Below are 11,224 nucleotides of genomic sequence, written 5' to 3' on the forward strand. Positions count from 1 at the left end.
TTTTTTTTTTTTTTGCTTCTATTGATATGAATTACATTTATGGATTTGTGTATGCTAAACCAACCTTGCATTCCTGGGATAAAGCCTACTTAATCATGATGTCTAATTTTTTTAATGTGTAGCTGTACTCTATTAGCTAAGATATTGAGGTTTTTTTCATCTATGTTCATTAGTGAAATTGGTCTGTTGTTCTCTTTTTAGTTGGGTCCTTTCCTCGTTTTGGCATCAGGGCGATGTTTGCTTCATAGAAAGTATTGGGAAAGGTTAGGTTCCTTCTTTCTCAATGTTTTGGAATAGGTTCTATAGTTTAGGCACAAGCTCTTCTTTGAAGGTTTGATAGAATTATGGTGTGAAGCCATCTGATCCAGAGATTTATTTGATTGGAAGCTTTTTTATTGTTTCCTTAATGTTTGTGCTTCCTATTGGTCTGTTCAAGAGATCTCTTTCTTCTGTCCAGGGAGATGGTATGATGTCAAGTATTTTCTCCACATCATCAAATTTCTGGGCATAGAGTTTTTTGTAATAGTCAGAGATAATCTCTTATATCTGTGTAATATCTGTTGTTATTTTCCCTTTTTCATTTTTGATCAAAGTTATTAGAGATTTTACTTTTCTGTTTCTAGTTAATCTGACCAAAGTTTTATTGATTTCATCTTTCAAAGAACCAACCGTTTGTGTCATTAATTTTCTGAATGATTCTTTTATTTTCAATTTCACTTATTTCTCATTTAATTTTAATTATTTCTTTCCTTCTGCTAGGTTTGGGATTGGATCTCTCTCCATTTCCTGGAGATGATTCTTTACGTTGTTGATGATATTCTTTCTGTTTTTCAGATGTAGCCATCTAGTGTGATAAATTGCCCTAGACTGCTGTTAGGACTGCTTTTGCAGTATCCCACAGGTTTTGGTAGCTTGTGGCTTCATTGTTGTTATCAACACTTTTATTGCCTTGTGGTATGAAAAAGTACAAGATATAATTTCAATTATTTTAATTTTATTGAAGTTTTACTTGTGTCCTAGGATATGTTCTATTTTGGAGTATGTTCTGACAAGAAGAATACAACTTCCTTAGCTTTCAGATGTTGTGTTCTATATATAAATATATTAAGCCCAATCGTTCTAGGGTCACATTTATGTCCCTTGTACCTTTGTTTAGTTTCTTTTTAGAATATCTTCCCAATTCTGTCAGAGGGAGTTAATTAAAGCCCCCAGCTATTATGGTTTTATAGCATATCATATTGCTCAGAGCAATTAAGGTCTGTTTTATAAATCTAAGAGCATTTAAGTTGGGTACATAAATATTTAGAATTGAAATGTCTTTTTGTTGTATTTGTTCCCTTGACCACTATGAAGTGACCATCTTTGTCCTTCTTAACTTTACTTGCTTTAAATCCACTTATATCTGAAAATAAGTTTGCAACCCTTCCTTTCTTCTGATTTCCATTTGCCTGATATATTGTTTTCATCCCTTCACCCTGAGTCTTGTTTTGTCCTTCAAGGTTAGGTGTGTTTCCTGAAAACAGTATATAGATAGATGGCTTGTGTTTTTGTTATCCAGTCAGCCAGCCTGTGCCTGTTTAGTAGGGAATTCAAGCCATTTACATTTATTGAGAAAATTGATAAGTGTGGTAGAATTCTATTCATCATGAGCTTCACACCCACAAACAGTAGATGTGGTCTGGTGTCACCTTGCCCTTCTTCCTCCCCCTTTCTTTTTTAAGCTTATTATTTCTTTGCTTGTACCTAAAAATAAACTTTGAGTAAAATGTTCCTTTTAACAATGGGTTTATTGCATTTTTTAATTTTTTATTTTTTTATTGTAGTAAAAGATACATAAGAAAATTTATCATCATAACCATTGTCAAGCATATAGTTCAGTGGCATTAAGTACAAAACCCCACCCCTCATCTCCAGAATTTTTTTCATGTTCCCAAACTGAAACTGTCCCTATCAAACAACAACTCCCTATTTTTCACTCTTCCCAGTCCCTGACAACCACCATTCTACTTTCTGTCTCTATGAATTTGACTACTCTAGGTACCTCATATAGGTGTAGTCACATAGTATTTGTTCTTTTGCTATTGGCTTATTTTACTTAGCAGACTATCTCTAAGTTTCATCCACGTTATGTCATGTGCCTACCTTTCCTGCCTTTTTAAGGCCGAATAGTATGTATATGCCACATTTTCTGTATATGCCACAATTTGTGTATCCATTCCTCTGCTGGTGGGTTCCTTGGTTTGACTACTTTTAGGGGAGGACACTACTGGTATTTTGGGCAAGAAAATTATTTGTCCTTACATTCTTTGCATTGATGTTATCATAACTCATAATATATAAAAATTATTCAGTGGTTCAAATAAATATAAACATGATTCAAAAGAACATTATCTCTTTGAAACTTCATAGGAGAGGGATGAATAATAAGAAAGACAGTGAGGCGATAGTGGTGTCTGCCTTTTGACCAACTGTCACAGGTGCATGGCTTAAATACCATGGGAAAAGGAAGTACTGAATTAGAAAACAAACTAAAGAAATTCATCCCAAACTCAATGGAAAATAGAAGATGAAAATTAAGAAAGAAGTTTTATAAACCCAGAGATACTATCTGTGAACACAATATATTTCCGGAAGAGAAAATAGAGAAACATAATAATCAATGAAATAAAAGATGAAAAGTTTTTCTGATCATAAAGATATAGTTTAAGATTAAAAATGAAAGTCCTGGACAGCACCTGTGGTTCAGCAGGTAGGGCACTGAACCCATATACTGAGGGTGGTGGGTTTGAACCCAGCCCTGGCCAAACTGCAAAAAAATGAAAGTCCTCATCATATTTCAGATAGCTTGTATTTATAGAATAAAATACATAGGTATGTAAATAAGAAGAAATAAGAATAACCCAACACACAGAAAGCCTCTAGAACTACTCAGGGATTTGAGGGGGGAATTTTTTCAAACTTAAGAATCCTATAAACAAATGGGAGAAATTGTCAGGATTCTTGAAAAATAACGAAGGCCAAGAAACTTTGAACATTCTCTCCACGGAACTAAGGTGTGCTTGGTAAGATAACTATTAAAAAAAATTCTACTGTATCATTTGTCAGTGATATGTGAATGTACAGAACACAGAAATTCTCTAGCATATAAAAACTACAGAAAGAAATTGCCTACATGTCAAAGATACAATGTCAGGCTTGAAAAAATTGTGGATGGAAGAGACTGGTAGTGAATAAGGAAACTAGGGGAGATAAGGAGAAGTAATCTCAAGCATGCATTATTATTTGAATGTGTATCATATAATTTATTGCATTAAAGGGGAAACAAATCTTTAAAAATCAAGACTTGGTAAAGATGACTTAATTGCACCAATAAGGCAGCAACATCCCTTGTTGAGACTCAGACATATCATATACTAAATACACACAATTTTATTTTCTTTTTATTTACATAAGCTTGATCATGTCCACACAATTACCCCTTCATTACAATACTTAACCATGAAACATTGTAGATTTTTAAAATTAAAATTAGGACCAAAGTAAGTATGTAAGAATAAGTACTTTCCCACATTTAGAAAGTGAATAAGTAGTATATGCTGCTTGGGAACACACACAACTCACAGAAACTAAGGGCTTTTGATTATCTCTAGCCCCAGAGCCAGCATTTTTAATAAGTATAGCAAGTCTCCCTGGGAGAGGGGCTATCAGCCAACACCTGGGCCATCTGGACTCTCACAGCCATCTGGCACCATGCCCTTTACACAATAGGTGCCCAATACATGGTTGTCAAGTTGGCAAAAGTCCAGCTGAAAACATTCTGGTGTTTAAATCCTATATGGCCTTCCAATAAGAACTTCTTCTTTTATTCCAGTAAGAACTTTTTATTAACATTTCAGTAAAGGATAAGAAATTTCAAACATAAAGATTCTTATTTCAGATTTGCAACTTTCAGCTCCAATATTCAATTTAGTGGACACACTCTGGGAACAAAACAAAACTTTCCTTCAGAGAAAAGTCTTGAAAGTAAACTCTTACTTCCCAGAATCTCACAGCTGATGTGAGTAAACTCGGTGTGATCTGTCAGCAGGGTAAACAGTTGTCATATGAGAAGCTTTCTGGGAGGTCAGAGCACCTGGATTCCTCCCACCCCAGCAGAAAAATAACCCCTGGCCCATGTGGCCAGATGCAGGTCCACCTCCCCACACCCAAGAGGACCACTTTTCCCTCATGCCAACTGCATTCTCAAAACTAATCAAAAGATGCTTTTTACCTTTCTTGCTCTATGAGGAAAGTGAAGTTCAAGTTGATGAACAAGTGGCCTAGCGCTGATGTAATTCTCTGCTTCAAAACACACAACAAGACTGAACTGAGGGACAAGGCCTTCCAAATGCACTTACTCATGAGTTCAAGTTGTTTGCTCTGTAAGCTCCCCCTGCCCCCTCACAATAGTTAATCTCAAGTCTTGGTAGATCATTAGATCCCACTCCTTTCACCATCTGAACAAGGTGAGGGTGTCCCTGGATTTAAGGTGCTGTAACTGACCAGACAGACAGGTTCTGTGCTTCTCCAATGTCGTTTTGTGAAAGAGTCCAAAAAATTAGGATCACATCCTTTCATTTTAATGCACAGAGATAACATTCTTCTTTTCTTTTGAATGTTTGCTATGTTGCTTTTAGCACAGATGGTAGAAGCCCTTAACTTAATGAAGCCCTCAGGTGTGATGCCAGGGTATAAAGGCCCTTATCTGAGCTCACTGACAAGGGAAGTGACTCACCAAGCAGCCCCTGGACCAAAGAGAAGGCTGATCCTTGGGATTTCTGTAGACTTCCCCCAGGGCTATGGATAATTTCCTTGCCAGAATTCTTGACTGCAACTATCTTTTATGAAAAATTGGCTGCTCTGTCAGAACCCAAAGATGCCTGCATTTTAGATGAGGTTAGTAGACTATTAGCATTAATGCTCAGTTCATGTTATGTGTAACAACATAGTTACACATACAAACTTACACATTCAGTCACTAATAGTTCCTGTTTTAAAGAGTTTTGAGTTTAATCATAGACCTTTTTAATTTTACTGGCCAAGTATACAATATGTATTTATATGTATTACATTTTCAAATATTTTTTAAAACTTGCTTGCTTTAAACTGTCAAAATTAATCTAAAGTTTTTAAAAATCTACCTACTTGGAATCTTTATTCTTTTTCTTTCTAGACCCTTTATTTCTAGAAATTTCTAAGCCACTTTAGTTCACCTTTTGTTAAAGACATAGAAGCTAATGGGGGTGATTTTGTTCTCCTATGTGCACAGTGACTGCCCGGTTGAGGGGGGTGTGGCTTATGGAAAGCATGTTTATTCAAGAGTACAAGAATCTAACTTTTCAAAGAACTACTTAGCACCTATAAGAGTCACATGGGTAGCACTCTCTCAAATAACGTGCCTTAGGAAGATTCTTCATTGTTCTTCAGACATCCCGAATAGGGATGTTGAAACCCTTTATATTTTCAACAGGAAAGAAAATATGGACAAGCTACACTCCACCTGTAGAACATGGAGGTAGTTACTGCTTATGCTTATGCTGTGTCTGTATGTGTGTGAGTGCCCTGCCCGCATGAGCACCTTGCTGGACTAGTAGGCACAGGAAGATAAGAACACACTGAAGTCAGACAAAAGTGAGTTCATCTGTGTGAGGGAGTAAAGGCATCCTTTGAGGCTAATAGGATGCCTCAACAGTTACATAAGTAATTTTTTGTTTTAATCTTTCTTAACATTTAGTTCCTGCTCTTAAAATCCTTTCTGGAATAACACAAGGAAAGAATAGAATAAAGAAATGGATGTTGCCATTTGTCACAATTTTTCTTCTTAGGTTGGGCAAATTAAAGCTGAACTAATTCTTTCCTCATTTATTTCATAAATATTTATTGCCAAATATTATTCCCAAACAATATCCAGAAATCCCATAAACCTGAAATGGAGTGTTGCAGCTCCTGCTGTTACCAGATGAAGAGGATCTGGGCTCCTATCACTGTCAGCCAATATGCAGAGACAGGGATTAGGTCCAGTGAGTTTTATTGTCAGAAAGCCACCAATTCAGGAGAGTAGGCTCACTGGAGAGTAGTTTCTCAAAGACTGTTTTGCCTCAGTTCCAATTCTAATAGTTTTTATAATGGAAATACAAGGGAAAAAAACTAGAAAATGATCACATAAAAAGGATAGCTGACTATGTGGGAGAAAGAGGAGCTAATTTCAGCATCAAGTTTTCTTAAGAGGCGAGAGGGGACAGGACCTTGACCATGAATGGAGAGGCTGACCTGAGACAGCTGTCACAAGGAGGGGCAGTAGCATGTGAATCTGGGCAAGCAGGGTGGGAAGCCAAACTGAGTGTGACTGCCCCTGCTTTCTCAGTGAAAGAAGGCAGGTCCCCAGTTGAAGAGTGGAGAGGGGCAGGTGTTGTAGGTTTGAGGACCAAGAATACAGTGTGAAGCAGCATCCCACCAATGAGGCAAAGGTGGAGTACCTCTGGGAGCAAGTGCTGAAGGGCCCTGAGATTTGTGGTCAGAAGATTAAGGAAAGACTCTTCTGCTTCCTGGGAGCAAGTAACAAGTAGACAGAGAAGTGGGTTTAACTAGCATGAGGAATTGCCTGGTGAGCATGACAGAGGGTGATAGAAGCAAGTGATGAACTGTAGTGACATATGATGAAGCCTTAGCAGAGGAGGGACAAGAATCATGCAGAGATCATGTGGTTTGGATCAGCAGACTAGAGGCAGGGAGGTGAACTGCAAAGGCAGAGATGGTGGTCAGAGAGCAATGCCCTGGAACTGAGGAAGGGTGGCTGTAGGAACTGCAGAGCCAGGGTGAGGGATAGGTCATCTATTTTACATGAATATAAAAGCACAAAACAGAATCCTCTTTAAAGCCCCATCCAACAGTGCAATTCTGGATGATAAGAGCAGTGGTCACTGATTTTCCTCTGTGTTCACATGGGACTAGACTCACAGAGGGCAGGACTGAGCACCTGTGGCAGGGTCCCCATTTGTGGACCCTGATTTGACATAACCCTGATGGCAGTGAAGCCAGAAAACAGCCTCCAAGATGGAGAGTGAGAAGTCTCACTGCACATTCCAGTCCAAGATTTGGCAGTGCTGTGGGTCCCAGACACCAGGCTGGTTTGCATTACTCTGCTCTTTCTACCATGATTCCTTTGACCTGCAGCATCCTTCCTTCACTTCCTCCCCGGCTCATTTCTTCTCATCCACAGATACCGAGTTCAGGAATTTTCTCCCTCCAGAAGGCATCTGTGATCACTACCAACTTCTGCCAACCCCTTTGTGATAAGTTAATCTCATGTATCAACTTGACTGGTCTAAGGAATGCCCAGATAGTTGATAAAACATTATTTCTGTGAGGCTGTTTCTGGAAGATATTAGCATTCAAATTTATAGACTGAGCAAAGGTCACCTCACTAATGGAGGTGGGAGTCATGCAGGCCTTGCCCACCTGAAGGGAACACAGAGGAGGGTGAATGTGCTCTCTCCCTGAGCTGAGCTATATCTGTCTTCTCAGACCTTCAGACTAAGACTGGGACTTACCCCATGGCCTCCAGCTCTTAGGCATTTGGACTTGGACTGTAACTATACCAACTTCTTTCCTGGGCCTCCAGCTTCAGGATGCAGATAGTGGGACTTCTTAGCATTTATAATTGCATGAGCCAATTCCCATAATAAATCTCTCTCTCTATGTCTGTATATATCCCACTAGTTATTTTTCTTTGGAGAACTCTGACTGATACATCCAGCCTCCCTTTTTCCCACACGCATCCTATAGGCTGAGCTGAATCTCCCCACTGGACTTGCACAGCCTCCCAACTTCAGCCACACCAGTGACTGCTTGTATTGAAGCAATCAGGTGCCCTGCTTGTAAAGATCAGTTTTTCCAGGGCCTCAACAGAGATGACAGAGAGCGAGCTCTTTCTGTGACGTTCATGTCCCAGTTCCTCCACCTTTCTAACTGCCCTTCTCCCCCTCATGTATTTTGTGACACTGTCCCCCAACTTCTCTCTCCCTGGATTTTGGGGTATATTTGGGCATGGTTTGACTTTTATAGTAAAAGAATGATCTGCCAGTGTATAAGTACACAACATGGTCACAGGTAGGGACATGGGGATATAAAAGGATTGTCACTTAAGAGGAACTTAAACTTCAATAAGGCTAGAGGGCTAAATTTTGTGTATACAAATACAATACAAATTATTCTATAAAATATATTATGTGTATCATATACACACATTTTCAAAGAGTTGAGAAATAAAAGTATTTTAAGACAATTAGCACATTTTCAAAGAATATGGTTAATATATTTTTCTTTACCATCAAATGCTTTTCTAAGTATTGTAAGTTTAAAGCAATGGCCCCAATTATTAATCAGGAACTTCAATTTCTTGAAGTTTTTAGAACACTTTCTGCAAAGTGTTATAAAAGTCTGGAAACACAAAGGAAAATGTATGTGTGTTCCCTGTGTCCTCCAAAAAGGATTTCAGGCTACTCATGGGATACATGAACATGTACTTTTGGCCAATAAAGGGTAGGGCTGTAGGAGTGGTTGAAGCCCTTCTGCAGGAAGGGTGAGGAACATGCAGCCCTGGGGCTAGGGGAAAAGGGTCTGATCTCCATGTTTGTACAGTCTTTGCTAATGGATGAGCAATGCCATGTATACTGTACATGGCTTCCAAGGGATGAAAACTGGACACAGTTGCTCAGGAGAAATACAAATGTTCTCAGTTCTATAATCTGGCAGATATTTCTCCCAAGGATAAAGAATATGTTGACAATGAACTCTGCATCGTAAAGGAAATCAGTTAAAGACAGTGATATTTGTTGTCCTACAAATTCCACAAAGTTAGTTCACAGTTGTATAGGTCATCACAGCATGGCTAGATTCTCTGCTTGGTCTAATGCAAGATAAATACTTGAAATCAATGTCAGCCAGGCTGACTTCTTATCTGAAAGTTCTAGGGAAAGCACACTTTCAAGCTTATTCTTATTGTTGGCAGAATTTAGTTCCTTATGGTTGTAGGACTACAGGTCCCATTTACTTGGTGACTCAGCCAGGAGTCATTCTCAGGTCGTAGCAATTACCTGCATTCCTCATCACACAGCACACAGTCTTCCTACTTCAAGCCAGCAATGGTGTATTGAATTTCTCTATCTCTAGATTTAAGGGGCTTATGATGCTATTTCAGTGATTAATATAGCTCTATTCAAGAATTCTAATTATTTCTGGTTGAGTCTAGGAAAGGGGCATACTTCCAGGTATTGGTCCATTTCCTTCATATTTTCATATTTCTGGGAATAGAGATTTTTGTAGTAATAATTGTCAAGCTGAAAATATAGTTAAGGACTTTATTCCTTTTAAAATAGTGCCAAAGAAGAGGAAATACCTGGGAATTTACCTAACAAAGGACATGAAAGATCTCTATAAAGAGAACTATGAAACTCTGAGAGAAGTAATAGCTAAAGATGTTAACAAATGGAAAAATATACCATGCTCATGGCTGGAAAGAATCAACATTGTTAAAATGTCCATACTATCCAAAGCAATCTACAGATTTAATGCAATCCCTATTAAAGCACCATTGTCATACTTTAAAGAACTTGAAAAAATAGTACTTTGTTTTATATGGAATCAGAAAAAAAACCTCAAATAGCAAATACATTACTCAGAAATAAGAACAAATCAGGAGGTATCACGTTACCAGACCTCAGGCTATACTATAAATTTATAGTGATCAAAACAGCATGGTACTGGCACAAAAACAGAGTGGTAGATTTATGGAACAGAATAGAGAACCAAGAGATGAACCCAGGTACTTATCGTCATTTGATCTTCGGCAAGCCTATCAAAAATATTCAGCGAGGGAGACTCCCTACTTAACAAATGGTGCTGAGTGAACTGGCTGGCAACCTGTAGAAGACCAAAACTGGACCCATACCTTTCACCATTAACAAAAACTGATTCTCACTGGATAAAAGATTTAAGCTTAAGACATGAAACTATAAAAATACTAGAAGAGACTGCAGGAAAAACACTTGAAGAAACTGGCCTGGAAGAATATTTTATGAGGAGGACCCCCCGGGCAATTGAAGCAACACCAAAAATACATTACTGGAATCTGATCAAACTAAAAAGCTTTTGCACAGCCAAGAGCACAGTAAGTAAAGCAAACAGACAACCTTCAGAATGGGAGAAGATTTTTGCAGGTTATGCTTCCAACAAAGGTCTGATAACTAGAATCTACAGAGAACTCAAACTAATCAATAAGAAAAGAATAAATAACCCCATTTCTATGTGAGCAAAAGACTTGAACAGAAACTTCTCTGATGAAGATAGGCACATGGCCTATGAACACATGAAAAAATGCTCATCATCCTTAATCATCAGAGAAATGCAAATCAAAAGCACTTTGAGATATCATCTAACTCCAGTAAGATTAGCCCACATCACAAAATCCCAAAACTACAGATGTTGGCATGGATGCAGAGAGAAGGAAACACTTCTACACTGCTGGTGGGAATGCAAGCTAATATGACCTTTTCTGAAAGAAGTTGGAGGACACTCAAGGAACTAAAAGTAGACCTACTGTTCAATCCTGCAATTCTTCTACGTATATACCCAGATGATCAAAAATTATTTTACAACAAAGACATTTGCACCAGAATGTTTATTGCAGCCCAATTCATAATAGCCAAGACATGGAAACAGCCCAGAGCCCACCCACCCATGAATGGATTAACAAATTGTTTTATATGTACACCATAGGAATACTGTGCAGCCATAAAAAAATATGGAGACTTCACAGCTTTCATCTTTACCTGGATGGAGCTGGAACATATTCTTCTTAGTAAAATATCTCATGAATGGAAAAAAAGTATCCAATGTACTCAATACTCCTATGAAATCAATATATGAATCACCTACACACTCATATGAATGACAAAACATAACTATAGTCCAGAAAGTAGAAGGGAAGAGGAGACAGAGGAGGGGAGGGAAAGGGGGACATGGGAGGATGGAGGGTATTTGGGGGGACTTCACCTAATGTTCATGATGCAATGGTACATTTCAAAACTATTAAGAAATGAGTATAGGCTCGGCGCCTATGGCTCAACCGGCTAAGGCGCCAGCCACGTACACCTAAGGTGGCGGGTTCGAATCCCCAGCCGGGACC

At 38.4% G+C, this 11,224-nt stretch overlaps 1 protein-coding gene across 2 annotated transcripts in view; it reads left to right on the forward strand.

Moving 5' to 3' along the window:
- HECW1 (HECT, C2 and WW domain containing E3 ubiquitin protein ligase 1) overlaps nucleotides 1–11,224 on the forward strand; it is a 419,352-nt gene that overhangs the window by 240,520 nt on the left and 167,608 nt on the right. The window lies entirely within an intron of this gene.

This window comes from Otolemur garnettii, unplaced genomic scaffold (assembly GCF_000181295.1).
Source record: "Otolemur garnettii isolate 467f Iridium unplaced genomic scaffold, OtoGar3 scaffold00119, whole genome shotgun sequence".
NCBI classification, from domain to species: domain Eukaryota; kingdom Metazoa; phylum Chordata; class Mammalia; order Primates; family Galagidae; genus Otolemur; species Otolemur garnettii.